The sequence below is a fragment of the Eschrichtius robustus genome, chromosome 2, assembly GCF_028021215.1.
Source record: "Eschrichtius robustus isolate mEscRob2 chromosome 2, mEscRob2.pri, whole genome shotgun sequence".
In the NCBI taxonomy this organism is placed as follows: domain Eukaryota; kingdom Metazoa; phylum Chordata; class Mammalia; order Artiodactyla; family Eschrichtiidae; genus Eschrichtius; species Eschrichtius robustus.
In genome coordinates this window covers 147,898,085-147,924,066 of record NC_090825.1, presented here as the reverse complement: position 1 = coordinate 147,924,066, position 25,982 = coordinate 147,898,085, and the positions used below count along the sequence as shown (strand labels likewise).

At 50.5% G+C, this 25,982-nt stretch overlaps 1 protein-coding gene and 1 pseudogene across 1 annotated transcript in view; one reads left to right on the top strand and one right to left on the bottom strand.

Moving 5' to 3' along the window:
* Positions 1–25,982, bottom strand: part of ERGIC1 (endoplasmic reticulum-golgi intermediate compartment 1) — a 109,998-nt gene that overhangs the window by 69,394 nt on the left and 14,622 nt on the right. The window lies entirely within an intron of this gene.
* On the top strand, positions 22,956–24,657 carry LOC137755404 (serine-threonine kinase receptor-associated protein pseudogene; annotated as a pseudogene).

Below are 25,982 nucleotides of genomic sequence, written 5' to 3'. Positions count from 1 at the left end.
GTGCTATGCAGAAAAATAAACCAGGCTAAGGAGATAGAATGTAATGTGGGTGCTACTTTAGATGGGGTGTGAGGGGTGTCAGAGAAGGTTCATCTGACCAGGTGACATGCAAAACACATATCTCATTTAAGTGAGACAGCAGCCACCTCGATGTCCAGGGAAGAGAGTTCCAGGTTGAAGGGACGGTAAGTGCAAAGGCCCTGAGGCAAGGAGCATATTTGGCAGGTTCCTCCAACAGCAAGGAGGCTGATACAGCTGCACTGGGAGGTGAGGTCAGAAGTCCCAGGTAGTTCTTTAAAACTTAGCTCACACACCCCTTCCTCTGCGACGCTACCTCCAGTCAGCATGAGGCTGGCTGAGGCACCCTATTCTGGGCTGCCATGGCCCCTGAGCTTCCCTCTGTCATCATCTGACACATGGTGTACTGTCATTATATATGTGTTGCACATTATATATGTACAATCATGAATGAACAGCACAGCCCACTCTGTCTCACTAATACTATTGGTATCTACCAATAGATAGATGAATGGATAAAGAAGATGTGGTTATATATATATATATATATATATATATATTCACACATACATATACACAATGGAATACTACTCAGCCATAAAGAATGAAATTCTGCCATTTGCAAGAAGATGGACGGACTTGAAAGGTGTTACGCTAAGTGATATAAGTCAGACAGAGAAAGACAAATACTGTATGTTATCACTTAAACGTGGAGTCTGAAAAATACAACAAACTAGTGAATATAAAAACCAAACCAAACCAAACCTGTGTTACTTTATCATTTGTTTTCCTTCTATCTGTCCTTTATATCATAGCATTATAGTCATTAAAGAAAGAGAACTACTACTGGTGTCTTCCCCTCAAAGTTGTGAACTCTTCAAGGACAGGAACTGGTCTTATACAGTGTGGGGTCCCCATTACCCGGCACTTAAGTGGGGAGCATCATTTTTAAGCAACCAGAGATCCGCTGAGTCATAGAAGACTGGTGGTCCTTCCGGGCCAAGAGCTCACCTGAGATGTGCAGGTGAGTCCCCTCAGGGAGCTCCAGCAATGAGACATCACGGATGAGACCTATGTGAGGCAGGGAGTGAGCGACTGAGAGTGGGAGGGAAGGGGGCCTCCTCCCTACCACCCCATTTCCTCCATCTGCCTCAACCTGTGCTTTCCTCACCAGCACATGGCTTACCGGAGCCCTCGCTTTCAGGAGAGCCCACATGGGAAGATAAAGACTTAAAACCACTTCACCAGGGGGTGATTATTCACAGATAGAAAACACCCCTCCCTTTGAAAATGATTCCAGGAAACAGAAAGCATCCCAAATGCATCAACGGGCCCAGACACTGATCCCCTAGCTGCTCACATCACCAAATGAGAGGCAACCAGGCATTGTGTCTCTCTGAAGGAAGTACACGCTCCCCAGTAGAAAATACCCGCTGAGGCTAGGCAGGTACTGAGATGAGAGAAGTGGGTCGGTGGGGCCTGCAGCAATCGGAGGGTCCACAGCTCATCTAAAGAGGGTAGAAAGCCCCCCGGCTTGGCCCATGGCTGGAACAAGGAACCCTGGTGCGGCCAGATCAGGGAAAACCAGAAATCTGGGGCTTATGTGAAATTACCAATTTAAAAATGATGGCAACCAGTTTTTTTGGTTTGTTTTGGGTTTTTTGTTTGTTTGTTTTTGTTTTTTAAATAAAACAATATGCAAATCAAAGAAAACACTTCTGTGGCTCATATTTGGCCTGAAGACTATCAGTTTGTGAACTTGGCCTTAAATCTTGAAGTATTTTTGCATCAGAATAGATGGTAGGACTGAAAAAATAGGAGAGGGCAAGAAGACCTAAGCACTGTAAAACTAGAAGGGAACTTTGAGATCATGGAGTTCCTGTGTGGTCAAGAAGGTTTGTCTCAGGGATCAATTCTAGTGGCTGCCCAGCTGCTAAGGCTGGGACTGGACTCAGTGTGTGCGTGCTGGGATGGATTAGCAACGTCTGCCGAGGACATGGGACTGGGGGCACCAGTGACGCTCTTCCTGGGTAGTCAGCAAGGCTGATTTAGTCCAGATCCATTTTAAAGGCAGAAAAACTGAGGCTCAGGAAGCAACACTGAATTGCCTAATGTCATAAGTGAGAACTACCTGTGAGTCGCACCTGGGGCTCTTCCCATGACACCCAGGTGCCCCTAAATCAACCAAAGACTTATCTTAGAGAGAAGTCATCTCTGAACCAATAATGCAAGCCAATAAGAAAACCTGACTTTAACAGTGATTCATTTTATCCACAGCTCTGTAGGGACAGAACCTTTTCTAAACAGCAAGGGGGTCTGGGTCCTGACAAAGCCATCTGAGGATACTACCCACAGCACGCACATGTCCCAACTGAGGGCCTTGAGCTGGCTGAGGGGCCTGGCACCAGAGGGAGCCTGGGTGCACCTGAGCGCCGAGGCCTGCCTTGAGCTTGGCCCTCCTCCCTCCCACTCAGTGTGAGTCAGGGCTCTCGACTTCAGTGTGCTGGCTGCAAAATTTTCAGTTTTACTTGGCTCCTGAGCAAAACGTACTTTTCCAAAGGACATCGATTCAACTGAGCTTGAGTTTTGCAATGCCCTGGCAGTGGCAAGGCCAGCCTCCCTGAGCACACGCTGTCCCAGGCAATGACGACCAAAGAATGTGGTTATCACCTCCCTCACCCCCTCCTTCCTCCTCCCCAGGTGGGACACGTCATTATCACCCAAAGTCCATAGTTTACAACAAGGTTCACTCTTGGTGTTGTACAGTCTATGGTTTTTAACAAATGGAAAATGACACACATTCACCATTATAGTATCATACAGAGTAGTTTCACTGCCCTAAAATCCTCTTGTTCTGCCTATTCATCCCTGCCCCACCTCCTACCACCCCAGGCAACCACTGTTCTTTTTATTGTCTCTACAGTTATGCCTTTTCCAGAATGTCATATAGTTGGAATTATATAGTATGTAGACTTTTCAGCTTGGCTTCTTTCTCTCAGTAATACGCATTTAAGTATACCCCATCTACGGCCTTACATGGCTTGGTAGCTCATTTCTTTCTAGTACTGAGTAATAGTCCAGTGTCTGGATGAACAACAGTGTACCCAGTTTTTCAATCCCTGAGGCGTGGATCTGCAATGCCAGGGGCTCTACTGCCTCATGTATTAGCTGTGTGCCTTTGGACAAAATTTTCTCTGAACCGCCAGTGTTTTTCACCTGTAAAATGGGAATAAAAGTACTGACGACTTCACGGGAGTGCGGGTTATATGTGGAAGAGCATGGAAGGCACGGATGACAGGTCACAGCAGGGAGCAAGCACACGACAGATGTCAGCTGCAATTATCATCACTGCCAATCATCATCACGATGGTGTGGCTGTCACTGCCATTCGTGGGCTTACTCTTGCCTCCTCTCTGCAGAGCAGTACGAGGGGGAAGTGGAGACAACCCTGGATTTGGACTCACACAGGTTGGCGTTCTAATGCTGATCCTGCTTAGGCAACTAGCTAGACCTCTCTGAACCTCTGCTGATTACATCCCCCTTCTAGTGGGATTTTGAGAAACAAATGGGATCACTAACTGGAATGCAGAAAGGGCCCTTAGCACCCAATAAGCAACCACAAAAGGTTAGTTCAAAGCTATTTGGGAGAGGTCCTTGGCATTTCCTGTGAACAGCCCCATTGAGTGCATGATGCAGAGAAGGTAAACAGTGGGTGTATTAGAGAATGGAGATGAAGGCCTGCTGGTTAGTACCAGGGCCAGGAGGAGTGTCTTCAAAGCAGAGCGAGTATGGAGAGAGGCAAGTGCTGTCCTGCCCAGCCAGGACCCAGCGGACGTCAGCAAGGAATGGGGGCAGTAACACCTCTGCAGCCTAGCTGGCTGGCAGCCTTCTTGGTGTCAAATGACAGCAGAGAGCTGAAATTCAGAGGCAGTGGCCAAGGCCAGTCAGCATTGTTCCTGCGGCTTCCCACCAGCGAGTCCCATGCCACTGCTGGGCCTGAACCAGGACTCCTGTGCTCTCCCATGAAATGACGTTGGCCTCTTGTCTACGGAGGGCCCACCCACCTGGAAACCCATCGCCCCCACCTGTGCCCAGGATGGTCTGTGATGCGGCACACCTGACCGTGCAGTGTCAGCAACCCTGGGAGGGAGGAAGTGTCACAATCCCCACATTCCAGATGAGGAAGATAAAGGTGGCAACTGCCAGGGAGCACTGGAGCTGCGACTCAGACCCTTGGCTTTCAGATTCCCCACAGCCCGGAGGCAAGCCTGGCGTCTGCAGAAACCACCTCGTGAATGGTTTCCCAGCTCTGCTTCTGCCCATTCATTCCTTCACTCAGCATCGATTCCGCAGATATCACTAGCATCTGCTCTGTTCTAGATGCTGAGCTAGGCCCTTGAGATACAAGGCGAACCAAACAAAGGCAGTCGCTGCCTGCCTGGAGCCAGAGTCAAACAAAGCTCTGTAACAAATGTGTAGTTATAGAAGGAGATGAGTGCCAGAAAGGGAAGGCCATGGGCCTCCCTGCTCTATTGGAATTGAGGCTGGAGGGTGTATGGTCACACAGGGTCTGGAGCCGGCCTTTCTGGGTGTGAGGCCACATTCGTCACTAGCTAGCTGTGGCCTTGGGAATTTACTCCATCTCCCTGTGCCTCAGTTTCCCAGTCTGTCAAACAGTGCTCCCTCCTTGGGTAGCTCTGAGGGGGTCCATGTATTAGTACAGAGAGAGTAGTTATTTAGCGCAGTGCCTGGCCCCACGAGTGAGTGCTCACCGCTTTACCCGCTACTACGAGGCTGCAGGGTGTGAGGTAGAGAGGACCACAAGCATTTTCTTCTTCCCAAAGGAGAACCTCATTTCCCCCCCTCAAATCCCTCCAAGGGCTGCTGCGGCAGAGGTGGCACCAGTGGATCCAGGAAATCAAGTCAGAAAGAGGGGCACACTGAGGTCCCCATGGGTCCAGGATGAGACAGAAGGTAGGGGATCCGGAGACCCAGGGTTACAGGTGCTTCACATGGTGAGGAGTTCCCCCCGCCCCCCCGCTCCTCCTCCTGCCCCTGGGATCTCTGTGCCCACTCTGCTCTCTTCCTGCCTCTCCCCGACTGGCCTTTCCCTCTGGACTCTGCTCCAACTCTCTTGACCTCAACAGCATGGAGAATGATTCTGAGTTCCAGAAAGACTTGGAACATTTTAAAAATATTTTTTATCTGGGCTCAGCAATGCAAAAAAAAAAATGCATGTGCACACATGCGCACACACACCCAGCATCCAGAAAGACCCACTAAGAATTTTCACACACAGGTAGTAAAGATTTACCAACATGTGCATGAAGGATCAACACCATTTTTGGGAGAGTAGTTATTCTGGGATGGAGGCGGGGATGCATCAAAGATGGAAATGTGAAAGCAGGGGAAGAGGAATATGGGGGCTTAAGGTGTGTTTCTTAAAATGGGGGGAAGGTATGGATTAGTCTCTATGCTATTTGATATGCCTAAAATAGTGTATGAAAAAATTTTTTAAAGCTTAAAGTACCAAAAAGAAGTCAGATGCTACAAAACAAGAATGAATGAATTACTGACACAACGCGACATAGGTGAATCCCATAGATGTTACACCGAATGAAAGAAGGCCGACACACACATACAGTAGGATGCTGTTTATGTGACCTTGAAGGATGGACAAAACTAATCAACGGTGAGGAAAGCCAGGAAAAGGGTTCCCTCTTGGTTGGGTTACTGACCAGGATGGGGCACAAGGGAGTCTTCCCAGGGGCTGGGAATGTTCTCTGTCTTAATCTGGGGAGGTGGTGGCATGGGTATGTATGTAAAAAGCCATTGAGCTGTACATTTTATGGTGAGCTACACGTCAGTTTTAAAATTAATTTAAAATTTAAGAAGAAAGAACATCAAATCATTGGCCAGGTTTGGAAACCCCTTGCACTGGCTTAAGAGTAAAATTAAAGAGATGGTTTTTGAGTATCTTTCTATACCAACTTGATGTTTGATTCTGTCATTTATGCATTTATCCACACCTCCTCTGGGGACAATCTTGATCAAGGTACAAAGGCAGATACACAGGGGAAGTGTTCCCAAGCCCAAAGGACATGCGCAACCAGGTGGCAATCCTGGTTCTGCCCTTACACGCTCTGTGAGCTGGGCTAAATGACGTCCCTCTCTGAGACTCAGTAGTCTGATGAGCAAACATAGTCAGGATTCAACAAGATGGTGTTCAGCACTGTGCTGGGCACATACTAGGTACTCAAAAAAGTGGGACCTGTTACTATGGTTCATGCTGTCATCCTCTAGAGCAGTGTTTTTACCAACTGCAAGTTATGACTAGGGAGTTGAGAAATCAACTTAGTGAGCTGTAACCAGCATTTTAAAAAATGCTACAATAGAATAAAAAAATAGCTGTTTGCATTGCCTGTATAAAGGAAGCATTGCTACGTTGAGTTTTTACATGTTGTCCGCTGGGTTGCAATATAAAATGTATTTCTTACAAAGGGTAGATGTCAAAATGATTAAGAGCCCTGTTCTATCGAACCCCACGCAGCTCTGTGACACAGCAGATACCACCTCAACATGATAAAGCCTGGTTCTTGGAATTAAGTAGGAACAATAATATAGTATGAGAATAATTCTTGTATCTCCTAGAAAGTCAGATGTTTGCTTTCTTTTTTTTTCTTTTTTTTTTTTTAAGCCAACATGTTCTGAAGTTGAGGGCAGATCAGGGACAGCTGGCCAGAAGAAGTGGCTTCAGATCTGGGCTCACAAAGTCAGATCTGAATTCCTGGGGCTAGAAGAAAGAGGTGGGCCAGGCAGACGGAGGGCTCACGGCCGCCCAGGCTGACGGTGTGGCCAGCTGGGCCCCAGGGCCCTTGGTCTCCTGCCCCTCAGGGAGGGCTAGATGGCTCTGGAGGAGCTTCCATGCTCCGGCATGAGATGGTTTTAGGTGGAACCAGGGCAGGGCAGCAATTAACATGAATCACCCAGTGAGGGAGTTCCTCCCACTCTACTTCTCCATCAATTCTCTTGAATGAGTCTAGAAGAAAGTCTCATTTTGGTTCCAGAGGGTCTTTTAACACCTAATAATCTCACTTTTTAATAAACCGAAGAGCAGGCTTCAGGCTCAGAACCTTCTACCAGCAACAGCCTTAAGCTCGAATTTTCTTTGAAAGTCACTGCTTTGAATTTTATGGATACTTTGGGTTCACGGCAAATGACACTGGTTTTACCTTTTCCGGTTTTACTTTTTCTTTTTAACTCACCTATTCGAATCTTTAAAGTGGGTCCATATAAATAAAATAGAAATTTTATAATAGTATGGGTAGAGGTAGATATGGCAAAAGTGTGAAGGTGGCCCGGGAATGGTATAAATTTGGCAGACGCTGCTAAGGACTTCCCGAATCTGCGGCTGGTGAATCCTACCGTGCTTTCGTACAGCCTGACATCAATAGGCGTCACTAAAGGACATACCCTCTGCTGATTTAGCGGTGACAGAACTCAGGAGAGAAGAACCAGAGCCCCTTAAGGAAGGGCAAAGTCAAGGCCAGACAGCCAACCAGCTGCGGAAAATTCTTCAAGGAAACGGGATTTTTCAATTGAAAGGTGCCTACCTCCGTGCCTTAGAACTCCCGTCACCATCACCGGGCCTTTCTGCAAACACGTACTCATTTGCGCCGTCTGGATGCCATAATGAAGTCTCCATTAGATTTTTCCTGCCATACTTTTTTATCTTCCCCCTTTATCTAGTGCCATCCTTCTAAACCTTTTATTTCATGATCATCTGAGTCTTACAGAACAGTTGCACAGAGAGCATAGAAAGTTCCCACACACCCTTCAGCCAGGGTCCCCTCACGTTCACATCTTACAGAACCAGAGAAAACCACAGAAAAATTCTTGAAACTAGGAAATTAACCTTGGTACAATATCATTAAGGAAAAGACAAACTTAATTAGGATCTCACCAGTTTTTCCACTAATGTCCTTTTTCTGGTCTAAGATCCAATCCGGGGTCCTCCTTAGTCTCTAATCTGTGACAGTCATGCATCTTTCCTAGTCTGTCATGACTGTGACATTTTTGAAGAGTGTTTGTCAGTTACTTCGTAGAATACCTCTCAAACCAGGCTTGTCTGATGTTTTCCGGTGATTTAAGTCAGGTTGTGCATCTCTGGGAAGAATCCCACAGTGCTGTGCCCTCCTTAGAGCCCCACATCGGGGACATGATGCCGTATGTCTTATCACCTGTGCTGTTAGCCTTGATCACTTGGCTAAGATTCGATCTGCCAGGATTCTCCTGGCAGTTACTATTTTCCCACTTTGTAATTACTAAATATTTCGGGGGAGATACTCTGAGACTATACAAATATCTTGTTTCTGCTTAAACTTCTGCCCACTAATTTTGGCATCCAAAATTAGTGGATTTTAACTGAAATAATTATTACTGTGGAGTTTTAATGGTGACTTTCAAATTCTATCATTCTTTCCACATTTATTAACTGGAATTACCTGTGCCCTATCTCCTTTTTAATGGTCTTAAAAAAAAAAAGATCTTGGCAGGAATTTACAAAGTTTCCAGTGGGCAAACCTGATTTTGCAAGAAACCATCTCTTTCTACGTTTCCACTGAAAAAAACAATCCACTGCATCCCAGGCCTTTTTCCTTTTCATTTTTTCTCTTTTCTTCTTTCTTTCCTTCACCTCATCCTGCCCCACTCATCACCCTGATTTTCAGAGCTGGGGAGCACCAGGCTGCTCTGGCAATGTCAAAAAACCCAGCTATGCAACATCCACGGAGTCTATACTGGGCTGGAAATTCACACCTGGGCCTCAGCACGTGCTTCATTTACCAATCCTAAGTGCCTACTGTGTGCCAGGCCTGTACGAGGCACCTTAACCTAAACACGCTCTAATCTTTACACCAACTTTAGTAGATCAGCGAGCTGCTTCCCATTTTACAGATGAGGAAACTGAGGCTCATTCGTTTAGCTAGCAAACGTTTAGTGTCCACAAGCACCAGGCACCGTTGATAGTGTTGGGGAAACGAGAGTGAACAAGACAGGCAAGGCCTATGAACTGAAGAACTTGTGTTCTCATGCAGGGGACAGAGCAAAACGGAGTTGGGACTGTCCTGAAGTGTGCTAAGAGCTACAAAGGAGCACACAGGGTGATTTGAGAGCGTGTGATGGGGACGCTTCAGGATGAGTGGTCAGGGCAGGACCTCTGAGCAGAGACCTGAGGGGAGGGAAGGAGCCAGTCATGCCAAGAGCCCAGGAAGGGCATCCAAGCAGTGGGGGCAACATGGGAGCGTGGTCAACCTGGTCAAGGAGCAGCAATGCCCACATGGCTGGAGCACAGGGAGTGGAGAAGGCCCAGGATGAGGTCAGCAACACGGGGGGAGGACGGATCACGCAGGTCCCTGCAGGCCAGGGAAAGGACTCCGGATTATTCTCCGCAGTAGATCTGCGGCAGCGTGCTGAGTGCCCAGGAGGGCGAACTGCATTTCACCCAGAGTGACCCCGGCGGTCAGCGACAGAGCCAGGCTCCGGCCGCGGCTGGCCTGGCCTCCGTCTGCCCCAGCCAGGCCCTTCCTCCTCCACACAGCACTGGCCCAGGCCCTCAGGCAGGGCTCCAAACACTGTGGAACTCAGGGTCTGGCTCTGGAATATGTTTTTGTGCTCACTGAGACACACGGGCGCGGCCAACGCCCTGGCTCCTTCCTCACACGAGATCACTCTGGGTCTCCTGCTCGGGGAGGACCTGAGCCCCGGCCCATCCCCCTGCCCTGACTCGGGGACCCACACTCGGCACCAGCTCCCACTCAGGCTGGCCTCGATTATGCCATGCGAGCCTTGGAGCAGTCTGTTTCTTTCGCAGTTCTGTGATTTGCACGCTCTGTTCCCATTGCTTTATCTAGCAAGTTCACAGTCACGCAGCTTGGTGCAGTTAAGGGCCCAGACTGGGGAGCCAGGGAGCCTGGGTTCAAATCCCGCCTCTGCCACTAGCCAGGTGACCCTGGGCAAGTTAGCTCCCGATATGTACTATGTTATTCATAATAACAGAGCCTATACCCACCTCACAGCGGTGGTCACGAGGATTAAATCAGTTAATAGATGCAAGAAGGCGGTGCAGGTGCCCTGAGAACGCTGCCTCAGGGTTAGCTATTCCCATCATCAGCATCAAGGCCCAGGCAGGTCGGCCCACCTCCTGCATTGGAGTACCAAGCCCACTGCCCCACGTAGCTGTGAGCTCCCTGAGGATGGGGACAAGTCTGCTTCACCTGTCCCTCCCCTCCCTGGCACGCAGGGGCCTGGTCCTGAATAAATGCTGTTTGTTGAAAGAATGAATAGGTAATGGACAAACACATAGGAGAATGGGATGGGTAAATGTGCGTCAAAAGTAAGATTAAAAGCTTGCAATTACCCAGGACAAATACTTTCAACAAGCACCTCTGGCAGAGCCGGGGGATTAAGACAAGGCCTGTAGGCACAGCACCGCTGAAAGGCAAGAAACACCACAGGAAAAAAAGCAACAGAGATAACCCGGCCAACAAATAGTCAAGAACCCCAAATAAATGACTCTGGAGTGAGAGAACCTGGCTCCCAAAGCCCAGAACCACCACCTACTGGCCGTGCTGTGGTCTTGGCGAGGCCACCGTGTCCAGCTGGGCTGGCTGTCTGTCCTGCTCAAGGACACGTGACAAGAGGCGGAGGGCAAGGGCTGCAATCTCGCCTGCACTCAGCTGGAGGAGGTGTGAGGGCTACACTGGGCTCACAGGGGCCCCACCCGAGGGGCTTTTAGCGTGATTCCCCACAGAGGTGGGCAGAGAGGTGACCAGCAGCCCCTGGAAACCTGCATCAGCACCCTGAGCCTCTGTTCCAACCTGCAAAGCTCAGCCAAAGACAGCAGCTGCGCCTCACCTCCGTGACACTTGTTAACTTCCACGCTTTTTGTGCCCAGTGCCTAAAACAACGCCTGGCACGTAGGAGGTGCTCAGTGCCATCTGCTGAACGCACGAATGAATGAACGGGCTAAGGTACCACCCCATCCTTTCCCTACAGGCAGCCTGACGGATGCAGTGGGCTCAGACACTGGTAGCAGGACCATTAACCCTAGTAAACTCTTACACCCCTCAGTCTGGAAGAAAACAGAAAGGGGGAGAGAGGGCGAGGCTAACTTGGGGCTGGAATGCAGCCCTTTTCAGTCAGCTGGGAATAGCGATAAGGAGGTGGCCATGGGAACCATGGGAATTGGGAGCGGGGGGAGGGACGGGCCCCATTCACACAGTGCAGGGAGGTTAAGGTTATGGCAGTGGCGGAATGCGAGCTGGGTGTGGGGCTGGGCCTGGAAGCAAAGTTCCTGAATGACTGGCTAGCCGAGCCGGGGCCTCGGTTCCCTCTTGGGAACCTGTACAGCCAAGAGCAGTGTTTCATCAAAACAGGAAAAATCATAGAGGAAAAATGCTCATGTAAGGGGACTGGTATTTACAGGGAACAGCCCTGCCTCGACCCAAAGCCTGAAAGGATAAACTGGGGGTGGGGGGACACAGAAAGGGGCATGCAGGGGAGCAGAGCCATCCCAGGTAAGGCCACCCACTGCCCACCCAGGTCTGGGGGATCCTGGGAAGCGATGAAGGGGAGCCTGGGCTAGGTAGGTGGCAGAAGGCAATGTGAGCTTCAAAAGTCACAGCCTCAGAGAGGCTTCTCTGGGGCCCAGGCTCTCTCTGGCCACAGGACGTCCTGACCTGGTATTACCTGTCCAAAGTGCTTCAGAAAGACAGACGTGCTCTCCCTGCTGTTACCTACAGGACAGGGAAGTGGGGACTCTGGCCCAAAACACCTGGCAGGCAGGAGCCTCACGATCTTGGGCAGATCCCTCACCAAACACCCAACCCTGTTTTCTTTCTTTGGACAACAGGACACTCCCACCCTTGTCCGTAGGGCGCTGGCAAGATCAGCTGAGAGTATGAACTTGGACCTGCTGGGTACACAGTAGGTTTTTCCTGGGTTCCTCTGAGCAGCCTGCATTACCATCATCATGATCACATGACAGGCAGTGATTCGGCAAAGGCTCCTGAGCCCCACCCCAAGCTTCCAGGACATACGATCCCGCCATCTGCGACTTTCTTCTGTACCAACACAAGGATTCTCGTCTTGCTAAGTGCAATTCATGAGTCGCTCCTCTAGTGTGTGAGCAAAGGACCCGGGGTGTGCAGTAGTGCATTATCACCCTCACCTGCACACTGAAGGAGGTTCTTAACGGCTCTGCTCTTCCCCTTCAGTCCGGAGTGAACTCTTCATGAAGATCTGCTTCAAACGCTTCAAGGGCCAAAGGCTTCTCAGGATAAAGGTCATCTTCCTAATCGTGCCCTATGAGTCCCTCACGGCCTGGCCCAGCTGAGTCCTCCAGCCTGGGCTCTCCCCGGCTCTGTCCTGCAGCCACTTCCACATGGACAATGCTACCTCCCTACCTCAGGGCCTTTGCCCATGCTGTTCCCTCCACCTGGGCCTCCCTCCCTAATGAACCCCAAGTACCTTTCAGACAGCCACTGAAACATCACTGCCGTGAGGTTTCCCTTGACCTCTAGAAGAATCCCCTGTGTTTTTCCTGCACAGACCTCATATCAACTGATAAGTACAAATTTAATTGGATGTTTGATTTAATTGCTGAAAATGAAGACTCCGCGACAGGAGGAGCTATATGCCTCTCGTTCACCACTGGCCCCCCAGGTGCCTAGCACAACAAGCAGCATAAATATTTGTACGTAATGAGCGAGTGAATGGACGAATGAATGAATGATTGAACAAGCAGCCCAGGGAATGAAAAGTGAAAAGGGAAGTAAAGCAAAGAGCAGGTGGAGAGACCCAGAGTCTACTACCCCCACTCTAGGAGCTACAGAGGAAGGTGGAAGACGAGAACATGGGGAGGGGACTGAGTCATACATGAGGGCTGCCTGGGGTCCTGGGGGTTGGTGACCAGGTGGCCATGATGGAGTACTTGCTGACAATTCACAGACACTATTTCATCTTGCCTCACACAGTGCCTGGGCGGGGGTGGGGGTGGGGTACTAGCCCATTGTTGCAGGTGACAAAACTGAGACCCAAGAGGATGAAGGACCTGCCTGGGATCCCACAGCTGGGAGGGGGTGGGGTCAGGGCTGTGACTGCTCATTGCCACACACCATTGTCTAGACTCTAGTCTAGTTCTAGACTCAAGGGGGAAAGTCTCTTATGCCAGGCATCCCTGCAAGAAAGTGAAACAAATTTATAAGCATCTCCCTGAAAATGCTGGAGCAGAGATGCTTATGCTTTTAGCAGGTAAGGATGGTAAGAAGGAATGAAAGGGACTGTCCAGGCCATCAGCTGAGAACTTAGCCCAGCCAAGTCCAATGCCAAGCGTCTCATCTGCATCAGTCCATTTAACCCTCAGAACAGCCCTAGCAAGCAGGCACTATCGTTAGGATCATTTTACAGATGAGGAAACTGAAGCTGAAAGAAGTTCCTGTTATTCCTAATCTAAGATGCTTAACACATTGCAGATATTCTCTTTAGTGTATTATTCTAGTGAACTTCAACATACATCAACATGTTCCTCAGGTCCACTAGTGGCCTTGGGAGCCCAATGTTATGTTCCAAAATGCTTTTAAATTCCCCATCTGTGAAATTCCTGCTGTGGGGTTTTCAGGGGCCCCAACCCTTGGCTACAATTCCATGGCAGCCCATCTGTCTACAATGTGCTTTAGGCATTTCATATGCATGGATTCAGCCTCAGGCTGGCATCCATGGTCTGACAGTCTTGTCTTCAGTCTCCTTGAGGGTGTGAGTAAGGGCCAGTCACCCCATCAGGGAGAACACTCCCCCACTGTCTTGGGAAACATACTGACCCAAGCCAATGGGCTTTTAGTTCCCCTTTGTCCATGCCCCAGGGAGTTTTTACATTCACTTGATCCCCTTCTCCTTCCTAAGCACCGTCCCTGCTCAAGAACTTGCTATGGCTCCCCACTGCCTGATGCAGCACATGCAGACCCCAGGCCAGGCTCCTCTGGGTGGTCTACAAACCAGGCCTACCTCACCTGCCCGTTGTATCCCCTGCCCTTTCCCACACGGCTATCCCTTCCTCCCAATCTCATCAGGCTGCAGAGCCCCTCGGGTAGAATGCCATCCCTTCCCCTGATCCCAACCCGACTCCTCTCGAGTGTCCCTCCTCCAGGAAGCCCCCCACTCCCTGTTTGTGCACATCCTGCCTTTTGCCTTCTTTTCTACTGAGGTGCCATTGCCTACGTGGCATTGACTCTACTCCGGCCTGTATGAACTGACCCCACCTTTCTAAGAGGATTCTTTGCTTCTTGAGAGGGAGGCTCAAGTTCGCCCACCTGCACTTGGCGTTCCAGCCTTGCCACAGCGTCTCCAGCCTGGCTCTTAACCCAGCCTCACTCTCAGCCCAGCTTCTCACAGAGAAGACGTGCTGCCCACCCCCTGGGGACACGGGGACAGGGGGAGGGGGGGTCACTGATAAGGCACCTGTCTTTTCTCTGGCCTCAAGTGCTGTCAAGTTCCCTCCTGCCAACAGGCCATGAACTAAGTCACCGGTCCACTGTCCTTTTTGTAAATTGAAAAGGATATGACTTGCAATTTAATAAGTGACATTTGATTAGTTGAAGGTCAACATTTCTAAAACATCAAGTCCATGTGGAAAATGTGAATCAAAGAGGCCTCTTGGCAGAAAGACTGGACACCACAAGAGCCAGCGGCTGCTGGCCTGGTCCCCGCCGGGCTGCACCCAGGCCCGTCCCTGCAGCGCAGATTTGCAGGCTGCCCACGGCACAAACGGAACCCAGCTCCCCACTCCAACTTGTCCGCACTGTGCTGAGGGTCAAGGGCACACTCTTTATGGTGCCCCCGATGCATTCTCCAGCCAGTTTGCCAAGTGCTGACAGTTGACTCCTGCCTCTGCCTTTGGATGGGCCTGGACCCCTTGCCCTGGCATCTGCCCAGCTCTGCTCATCACAAGGCCTCGAGGTGGCACTAGGGGAGGTCCTCTCAGAACTCCGCACCAAGGTAGATCAGAATATCCCCAAAGATCCCTGGACGTTCTTGCTCAGATAACTCTTGATAGTTTAACTGTCTATCTTCCCTGTTGGAATGGAAGCTCCTTGAGAGTGGGTACCATGTCCGTGGGGTTCAGCTCCGCACACCAGCACCAGCACAGCGCGTGGCACACAGTAGGTGCTCAACGGATAATAGTTACATGAACGAACGAGCAAATGAGCAAGGAGGGCGCTGGATGGACTGAGACCATCTCAGCAGACACGCTTTAGGGAGAACTTCTGGCGCAGCCAAGCCACCGGTGGAGAAGTGAGGGGGAACAGAAGAGGCCGTGTTGCCTGGATCAAGCCCAGGTGTGGGAGGCAGGTGGGTGTGCTTCCTCTCTCACCCCCGCGGCCCTCCTGGAAAGCAGCGTGACCACCCCTACCCGGAGGTGTCTCCTGGTGTTCTGAGAAACGCCACACAGGGGAGGTGGTGGTGGGGTGTGGTGACCTCTAACGCCCCACCCCACTGCTGCAGCCACCTCCACACCCGCCCCGCCCCCGTGGGAGTTCCAAAGTCCAGCCTGCCCCCTCAGTCATTTCATCTCTAAAATGGGGGCAGAGCAACCCTGATCCCAGCATCCTAAGACTCCTACCTCAAAGGAGATGAGAAGACACTGCTGTAAATTACTCACAGGTATCTCTTTTCTTTCTTAAATTGCTTTTGTAACAAATCCCATGTGGAACAATAGCAACAAATCAATCCTCCCCAAATCCTAATAATGTTACACTGACCAACCAACCCACCGCCTGTGGCATTTTCACAACCACCCTCTGAGGTGGGTACCACTTTCTCTCCCCATCTCACAGCTGAGGAAGGGAAGCCCGCAGAAGTAGATGATTTGGCTGACTGAGCAAACAGCAGGGCCAGAGCGCAAAACCGGAGTCCCTACTTGGGTTCCCCCCTCTCCTGATCATTACAACTTCCCAGAGAGGTTGCTTAAAATACAGAGGCTGGGGTTTCCCTGGTGGCACAGTGGTTAAGAATCCGCCTGCCAATGCAGGGGACACGGGTTCGAGTCCTGGCCCGGGAAGATCCCACATGCCGCGGAGCAACTAAACCCGTGCGCCACAACTACTGAGCCTGCGCTCTAGAGCCCGCAAGCCACAACTACTGAGCCCGCATGCCACAACTACCAAAGCCTACGTGCCTAGAGCCCGTGCTCCGCAACAACAGAAGCCACGCAATGAGAAGCCCGCGTACCGCACCAAAGAGTAGCCCCCGCTCGCCGCAGCTAGAGAAAGCTGCGCACAGCAACAAAGAACCAAAGCAGCCAAAACTAAATAAATAAAATAAATAAATTTATTTAAAAAAAAATACAGAGGCCGGGGCCCTGATTCCCCATATCACGATCTCTCGGTGGGGCCGTGGGAATCATCTGAACAAGCAAATTGCCCCCGGCCAGCTGGGCAGACTGTGACTCCCTGGGCCTCAATTTTCCCATCTGTGAAAGGGGTAACTCCTCTCCCACAGAGCCGCTGTGGGTGATCAAGGGAGGGAAATGCTGGGTAAGTGTGCTAAAAACAGCCAAGAGTTATCAAGCAGAAGGTCCCACTGAGGAAGACGCTCTACTTTGGGTAGCCTGACCAGCCCTTCCACTTCCGGAGCCCTTGGGGCTAGAAAGGGGCTCTAAAGGCCAGCATGCACTGCCGTGGCGGCTGCAGCTGTGACTCTTCTAGCTGCTTCCACCTGGGGCAGTAGGAGACTCAGGAGTGGCTCACACGTCATGGAGCCTGCTGGGCCCAGGGCACATTCCTACCCATTGTGTCTTCCGTGCAGTGTCTTTCAGGCGACAACAGCACATGGCCAACCAGTTCAGCCTGTGGGAGGGTGGACATCACGTCCGCATCCCACGTCTCTACACTAGGGAGTGACACCGGCTGACAAACAGGTGGTTCTCCTCAGGGGTCCTCACCCTTGGTCAAGTCCATGTGCCCCCTCTCCTCCGGGCTGTTACCACCAGCATGCTCGAGCAGTTGTACCACCGCCACCCGCAGGGTCAGAGAGGCCCAAGTGGTGGCCTGTACCGAGGTTCAAGCACAGAAATACCTGTGCCAACTAAGTAATCATCACGCCACACGTACTGGTCACTTACCATGGTGGGTGCCGTGCTGAGTAATTTAGCCGAGTTATCTCATTGAAGTTCTACTGTCCCCCAGGAGGAAGGTACCGTCACCATCCCCGCTGATGATGTGGGTAAAGTGCTAGCAAATCAACTCTGCAAGTAGCAGGGCTGCGGTTCAACTCCAGGGAGACTGCTCATTCACTGTTCAACACGTTTTTTCAGTGTGCCCGTCACTGCCCTAGGCCCCGGGGACCCAACCGTGACAAAGGCAGAGCAAGGCACTGATAGCCTGGTGGGAGACTCAAGAGATCAAGCTCTCAACCCTGGTCTCCATTGTCTCCCAAAGGCCACTGGCTCTTTCCAAAGGGAGACCTCCCTGACTGGCTCCCTGGTGTCCACTGTTGGCATGAGGCCTGTAGGAGGTGGTCTGGGTTAGATGACACTGGCCTACAGGAAGCAGGTCCTGCCAGCTAACCCACCGACACGTGGCACCTGGGCAGACTGCGCCAGCGTTCTGAAAGATTAAAAGCCATTTCTGAGTCACTATTCCTTCCTTGTGGGGTGGCCTTAAGAGAATCTTTAGTCATTGGGCTCAAAGTGGAGGCACGAGAAATACAATACTGCCCCCTCCCCTCAACGATAACAGTACACCTGATTCTGATTCTCTGGCACTTTCCTTTTGGCCAGGGAAGCCTGGGAGCCCCATTCTTCTAGAGGCACTGGAAATCCAGATTTTTATGTGAAATCTCCTAATTTGAAATGCTGGCATTTAACTTTAAATTTTTTTTTAAATGTGAGGACCAAATAATCGCATCTGTGACTGGACAGAATTTGACCCCCAATGCTGCCAGTTTATAATCTCTGTCTTAGATCAAGTATGACAGGAAGTTTCATAAATGGGGGAAGGAAGTAGAGGCGTCATGACACTGAATTAGGACCTACAATGAGCCAGTAGCTGTGGAAGGTGCTCTCGACTCCCAGCAGTAATCCTGTGAGGTCAGGGTTCATGTCCCCAGAAGGCAGGCTCAGAGAGGTGAAGTGAGCTGCCCAAGAACACACAGTGAGGGGGGCAGAAGCACCATGATTGGGACTCAGATGTGCCAGGCTTCAGAGCCCAGCTATCCCAGGTCTGCCTGGGACCTCGCAACAATGGCTCTAGAACAAGCTAAGTCCCGGGCAGCTGACTCTTCATGTTCCAGTGAGTGTGAGGCAGGCAGAGGTCCAAGTCAGGTGACACGTCTGTGCGGCCCCACTGTGAGGGGCTTGACCCAGGGAGGGACGGGTGGGGACGGGGCAGGGAGGAGGCGGGTGAGTGAACCCTCTCATTCCTCCTTTGACTCAGGGTTAACTCAGCTCTGACAAACCACCTGGCTTTGAGAGTGCCCCAGTTTCGAAGCTCGGCCAACCAAAGCCAAGTTGCAGGACGGAGAGTGGAACCAGCCCAGCCACCTGGCTCGCAGGGTGAATCTGGGCGGGGCTCCCAGCTCCAAAAGGTAGGGGCTGGCTCCACCCATCTCCATGCCCTCCCAGCTCCCGTGTTTACAGAGTCTAATCAGCCCGGAACCTGAACACATACCAGCCTTCTCATCTGTAAAATGGGGTAAGTAAAAGCCCTCACTTCCTGGGTTTGTTGTGATAACTGAATAAAATGATAGATTTACAGTGCGTAGCACTGTGCCTGATGCCCAGGAGATGCTCAGTAGGTGTTTACTTCTATCACCACCCTCTCCAACTGTCCAGCATCTGTGGCTTCTCACTTCCCTCCTTCCAGAAACATCTGACTGCAGAGGATGGGTCAGGGCTAGTTCTCTGCACCAAGAACAGAGGGCTCAAAACCCACAGCCACGTCATCAGGAACGATCTGAGGACCTAACACTCACCAGGATGCAAACACTTCTGCGGTAAACTAGAAGAAGTATGGGATCCAAGTGCAGAAAAGCTGCGCTCCTGTGGCCCCTCCGATCTTCAGTGTTCTCACTTGCAGAGAAAACGATCATCCCCAGACCACACTCATCTTCCAAGAGCGTTCTAAACTCTTAAGCCCATGTGACGCTTTCATGATAATCATTATTAAGTTAATTAAGATTTGTGGTACCCAATCCCAGAGTTACACTTAAGTCATAATGGGGAACCCCTCTTCAGGGTTTCCCAGCTTACCTGATCCTAAGAATCACTGAGGACACTTTGAAAGACGCAGATTCCCAGGCCCATCTGGACCGGACTTGAGGGTGGGGGGCAGGACAGGACCCAGGTGATTAGGGAAACCTGTCAGTTCTAGAGAGAACAGGATTACTCGACTGAAACTGAAAACTGGGCACCTTGAATCTCCACAGTCAGGTGATCTAACAGAAAGTATCATTTTCTGGGGGTTGGACAGTCTTGACTTTAGGGGCTGGCTGTTACTTTGATGGCTGTGTGACTCTGGGCCAAGCCCTCAACCTCTCTGAGCCTCTGTTTTCTCAAAATGGGAACAATTAGGCCTAGGCCCCTGGCTGGGGTGAGTGTGGAATATCAGATGCCTGCTCCCTCCCAGCTTCCCCACCTCAGATTCTGGGGGCTAAAGTGCCATTTCAAGCAAGCGGAGCTAGCAGGGGTGAGGGGAGCCTGGTAGCCTCCCGTTAGGACAGGCAGCTGGCCACCCATTCCCACTTTGGGCAGGGCCTGAGTAATGTCAGATTCCCAATTCCTCAGGACACATTCGGTAGGGAACATTCCCCATTCCCGCTGTTAGAGAAATAAATCTTTTCTGATGCACTTATACTCTTAGAAGAAAACTAGAAACATTTTTCCAAACACAAAGAGATATGGCAACAAAGCATCCAATCCCAGAAGATCTGGACCACTCTGCCAGGTCTCCGGGGTCTCATCTTGTCTGAGATCTGAGCTGTGGGAGGCGTGAGGTTGGTGGAGCATGGGCCCCACATTCCACAGATTTAGATCTGATTTAGATCTGATTCTCTCCTTCCTTCATTTAATAAATATTTTCTGAGCACCCGCTGTGTGCAGACCCTGGGCTCAGTACCAGGATCCAGTGATGAGCAGAGATTTGGTCCCTGCTCTCAAGAGCTTAGACTCCAGCGAGACAGATAGATGTCAGGTGACAAATGGCACACACAGATCACTGCAATTGTGCTAAGTGATCTGAAGGACATGTCCAGGTGCGATAAAAAGATACACACAGGGAAGGGATGGGGGGGTGACCCAAATTAGATAAAGTACGCTGTCTGGGAAGATCTTTTTGGAGGGAGCGCACTAGTTGGCCAAGCTAATCCAGCGAGCTACCCTCCGCAAACTCGTTATCACCTGTCTCCTTTTCCTTCCTCCTCAGCACTCACCACTGTGGGCAATAACCATCTGTGCAATTATCTGTTCACTGTCATTCTGCCCACCTTCCCCACTACCCTGGAAATGCCACGACAGTAAAGACAATGTCAGTCTTGTTGTCCCTGGAAGCCTCCCCAGTTAACCTCTGAGTGAGTGCATGAATGGATGAATGAATGAACCCTGCTTCCCTGGGCTTTGATCTCTTCATCCCCACAAATGGGAGTAACAATACCTTTGGCCCTGTTGCTGGGAGATCCGGGGCACACTGCCTGTATTCAATGAGTGGGGCTTGGCGCTGGCATAACTTGGAATGAGTGGGACATTGTGGGAAGGGATTTAGGAGCAGGAGAGGAAGCCGGACTCCTCTACCCTGTGAGCAAACCACTCGTGGAGTCCACCCGAGTCAGGACTGCAAAACAACTTCAGAAAGATGGGCCAGGACATACGGGGAGCCCTCCCCTTAACAGCAGGCAGGTAAGTAGTTCCCCAGGGAGAGCATCCACTGATGCGGTCCCCACACAAATCTTGTGTCACCCACTGGGCCAGTGAGTGGGTGACAAGTACCCAAGCGTGCCCAGGGTCATCTTCTGATTTCCTGGCTCCTTGAAGCAGGCCTGGGAGACAGGCATTCCTGTGCCAGCACAGTCACGTGTACCAGGCAGGTGATGGGGGTGAGAGGGGTAGAGAGATGAGAGAGCAGCATGAATACACATGACCCCTGCCCACGTGGTCGCACCTACGGCGGTAAGCCTTCCCCGCCCAAAGATGGCAGCCAGGGACAGTGGAAAGGCCATGAGTCCTGCAGGGGAGCCGGGGGTCATGCCCTGCTATGGGCCTCAGTTTCCCATTGGTTAAGTGACACCATTAATTCCCCTCATAGATCAAGGTGGAAACTGTAAAGTCATGAGTGCTACGAGGTGACAGGTGATTTCATCTACCTCTCTCTACAACAAGGTTTGGATTTGCCTGTGCACAAATTGTGTGCTGACTGTCCCCTAAGCCACCATTTCCCAAAGTGTGGCACCTATGCCATCGGTGTGACCTGGGTGATTTCAGGCCATGCGGGGACCTGGTGGTTAAATGGCATCAGACTTCACAGTTAGAAGGCCATTCCCTGTTCAGCTCTCATTTGAGTGTTCCAGAACAACAAAGAGAATGTCTCGAGGCAGTGTTATCCGGCTGTCATCCTCTCGTTTCTCTACCACTTGCTAACATCCCTTTTTTAACAGACCCAGCTACTGTAGCACGCACCAGCTAGCTAGAACGGAACAGGCTTGCAATTATTTGTATCTATTTGTGGCAGGTGATACTGCTTTTCCATTTTCAAAGATGTTATGAAGTTACCTTTTATAAATAAACATGTTAAATTCAAAAACTGAGTAGTTTCCATTAAAGTTATTGAGTAAATAACACATGTTGTTTAAGAACACACCCCCAAATTAGGGAGATGGTACCAGAATGGTGGGAGATTGTAAATACTGACTGCAGTTACCACCTCTGCCAGTGACACACGTATCAAGGCCCGTCCTTTTTTCTTCCTCCTGGGTCCACGGCCCAATCAGATCTCCTGACACCCCCTGGAGTTGGGTGAGGCCAGGTCCCCGGGGCAAGGCAGAAATGACAGCACCACATCCAGACCCTCCACGGCCTCCCTTTCTCTCCCCGCACTGCCGGGCCTCAGAAAGAATCCAACATCCTCTTGAGAAAGAACCACAAGACGGAGGGCAGGGTACCTGCCAGGGGCATAGCATCCCCACCACCTTGGGAATGAATTTCTGTTGTGTTAAATCACTGAGATTTTCAGGTTGTTTATAGGAATTAGCTGACTTAGGCTAATACAAAGGGGCCATCTCTAGTCCAGTTTCTATATACCAGCCTGACACCCTGGTGCTTTTCTCTGTAAATAATAATGACTGAGCACCTAACAGATGCCAGGCATAGTCTGAAGGGCTTTACAGAGATGAGCTCAATTAGTCCTCATGACAGCGCTGGGAACCAGGCACTATTGAGTAGTGGGCTTATTATCTTTCAGTGAGGCCACTGAGACCCAGAGGGCATCTTGCCCAAAGTCACACATTCGGGAAGTGGTGAAGCCGAGACTTGAACCCAGGACTGTTGGAGATGCACAAAGCCGTTACTTTGCCACAGTGCGACGCAGCCTCTGCTGAGCACATCACCCAGGAACTGCTGTGCCCTGACTATGTGCCAGTCCCTGGGCTGGGTCCTGCAGGAGACGGCACAAGTGACACTGCCATGGCCTGGAGCCCGGCAAGCCAGGCGGGAAGGGAGCAAGGGAGGCGCGTGGCACAGAGCCGGATGGAGACAGGAGAGTGCAGTCAGGGAGGCCTTCTGGAAATCTCGGCGCATCACCACTCCCCAAGAACAGGGAGGGCGGAGGAGGTGGATAAGGCTTAAGGCTGGCCCAGGAGGGTGGGTGCGATCTCAGCCTGCAGAGACAAGAGGAGAGATGCGTCTCATCGGAGCCAACAGCCACCTCCTGAATCCACAGGAATTAGCCGGGGCCAGGCCTACCACCCTGTCTATGTAAGGAGACTAAAAGACTGTGGGATGAGTCTTTAACATGCTTCCCTGGATGGTGTGGGCCACGGCGCCCACCGGTTCTCTGGTTCTCCCCTTCCCCTACTCTCCTCCCTCCCTCCCTTTCCCTCCCTTGACAGCAGTAGCTCTGTTGTCTGTCGCAGACTCCCTGACCCATCCCTAACCCCTTTCTGACCTCGGGGCCACCGAACTGGCCTTTTCGCCTTTCCGGCCCAACCCCAGAGTCAGGGCGGGGGTGCGGGGTGGGGGGGGAAGGGGAGGGGCCTCGAGGAGTCGGTGCCAAGAGGAGCGAAAAGACCAGACCACCCTCGGCTCCCCCTCCCCTCACCCCACCGGATCACAAGGCTCGCAGCTGCTGTGGCAATGAGGCCGCTCACCTGCGCGGGCCACACGTCACACGCAGCTTGTGGTGGATTTGGCCTTCAGTGGCATCATGCCTCAAGGCTATTGCCTAATCAGTGCTTGCAAAGATGGTAAACCTATGCTATGCCAGGGAGATACAGGAGACTGGACTGGAACATTTTGGGGTCATAAGGGTGCTGTTTGGGATGCAACAGTAAATAAGGATGCCACCAAAGTGGTTACAGCAGCTGCAGATTTCACAGCCAAAGTGTGGGATGCTGTCTCAGGAGATGAATTGATGACCCTGGCTCATAAATACATTGCCAAGACTGGATTTTACACAGGATAGTAATTACTTGTTAACCGGAGGACAGGATAAACTGTTACGCATATATGACTTGAACAAACCTGAGGCAGAACCTAAGGAAATCAGTGGTCATACCTCTGGTATTAAAAAGGCTCTATGGTGCAGCGAGGATAAACAGATCCTTTCAGCTGATGATAAAACTGTTCGCCTTTGGGATCATGCTACTATGACAGAAGTGAAATCTCTAAATTTTAATATGTCTGTTAGCAGTATGGAATATATTCCTGAGGGAGAGATCTTGGTAATAACTTACGGATGATCTATTACTTTTCACAGTGCAGTAAGTTTGGACCCAATTAAATCTTTTGAAGCTCCTGCAACCATCAATTCTGCATCTCTTCATCCTGAGAAAGAATTTCTTGTTGCAGGGGGTGAAGATTTTAAACTTTATAAGTATGATTATAATAGTGGAGAAGAATTAGAATCCTACGAAGGACACTTTGGTCCCATTCACTGTGTGAGGTTTAGTCCTGATGGAGAACTCTACGCTAGTGGTTCTGAAGATGGAACATTGAGACTATGGCAGACTGTGGTAGGAAAAACATACAGCCTTTGGAAATGTGTGCTTCCTGAAGAAGATAGCGGTGAGCTGGCAAAGCCGAAGATCAGTTTTCCAGAGACAGTGGAAGAGGAGCTAGAAGAAATTGCTTCAGAGAATTCTGATTCCATCTATAGTTCAACTCCTGAAGTTAAGGCCTGAGCATCAGGCAGATGTACACAACTTATGGACTAAAACAGAGAAAAGCATCAGCCTCCAGAGTTACTCTCTGCTTAAGGTAAACACGAGCAGTAAACAATGAGGAATATGAATTAGCTCCAGTGCTGGAACTAACCAACTTGGTGATACCTGTAACTGAAAACACAAGAGTATCAGCTTAAGGCAGATGGAGTTACACTCTTGTAGTACGATGGTCTGCTGTCTTTTTAATGAGTATATGCAAACCAACACCCAATTTCGCTGCTTACAGTTAGATTTCTTGTAGCTGTTTATGTTATTATGAGAGGGAAAATATATTGACCTATTTTTCTGACTTGTCCCTTAAAGCAGAAAGCCATTTTTTTTTTTTTTTTGCTTTAGTTATAAAGAAGAGGGGGAATACGTGATAAAGTAACTGGTTTGATTTCTCTTTCATTGTACACTGCTTCTGAACATCTAATTGTTTTTAGTTGTCTAAATAAAATGCCTAAAAAAAAAAGCTTCCCTGGGCTGGATGAAGTACTCCTAGTTCTTTCAAGGCTACTCTTTTGGCTCCTACAGCCCTCTTCTTTCAGAGGGCATGGGGCGTAATGGAAAGATTGCGGCGTGGGGGGCCAGACCACTCCACACCCCGATACCTCCTACCCCCTCAGAAGCGATACGGGTGCCCAGTGCGGTGCGGCCTGCACCAGCGGAGCAGAAAGAGTCACTGCTAACGGTGAACACGTGAAACTGCACAAGGGATTCTAGACACTGGTGGTCCGCTTCCCTACAGGAGGGCCAGCTGACAGTGAAGATGGTCAGGAGAAGGACCGCTGATCAATAAGGAGTGACACGGCGGGGGCAGCCCGGCAAATGCTGCCTGATCCAGCTGAAGGGCAGTGCCACCAGTGACATCATGTGGATGCCAGGTATCCCTGACAGGATGTGCTGAGAAGGGCACTCCACCCACGACCCAGTCTAATCGCGAGAAAACATGAGACGAACCCAGAGTGCGGGACGTTCTACAGGACATTTGGACAGTGTTCTTCAAGACTGCCGAGGTCATGAAGAACAAGAAAGACTGAGGGTGGGAGGAATTGGGAGATGGGGATTGACACATATCCACTATTGATACTATGTATAAAATAGACAACCAATGGGAACATACTGTATAGCACAGGGAACTCTACTTAACGGACTGTGGTGACCTAAATGGGAAGGAAATCCAAAAGGGAGGGGATATATGTATATGTATGGCTGATTCATTTTGCTATACAGTAGGAGCTAACACAACATTGTAAAGCAACTATACTTCAATAAAAATTAACTTAGAAAATAAAATAAATAAAATTTTAAAAAGAAAAAAAAAAAAAAGACTGGGGACTTCCCTGGTGGCGCAGTGGTTAAGAATCCGCCTGCCAATGTAGGGGACACAGTTTCAATCGCTGGTCCAGGAAGATCCCACATGCCGCGGAGCAACTAAGCCCGCGCGCCACAACTACTGAGCCTGCGCTCTAGAGCCCGTGAGCCACAACTACTGAAGCCCG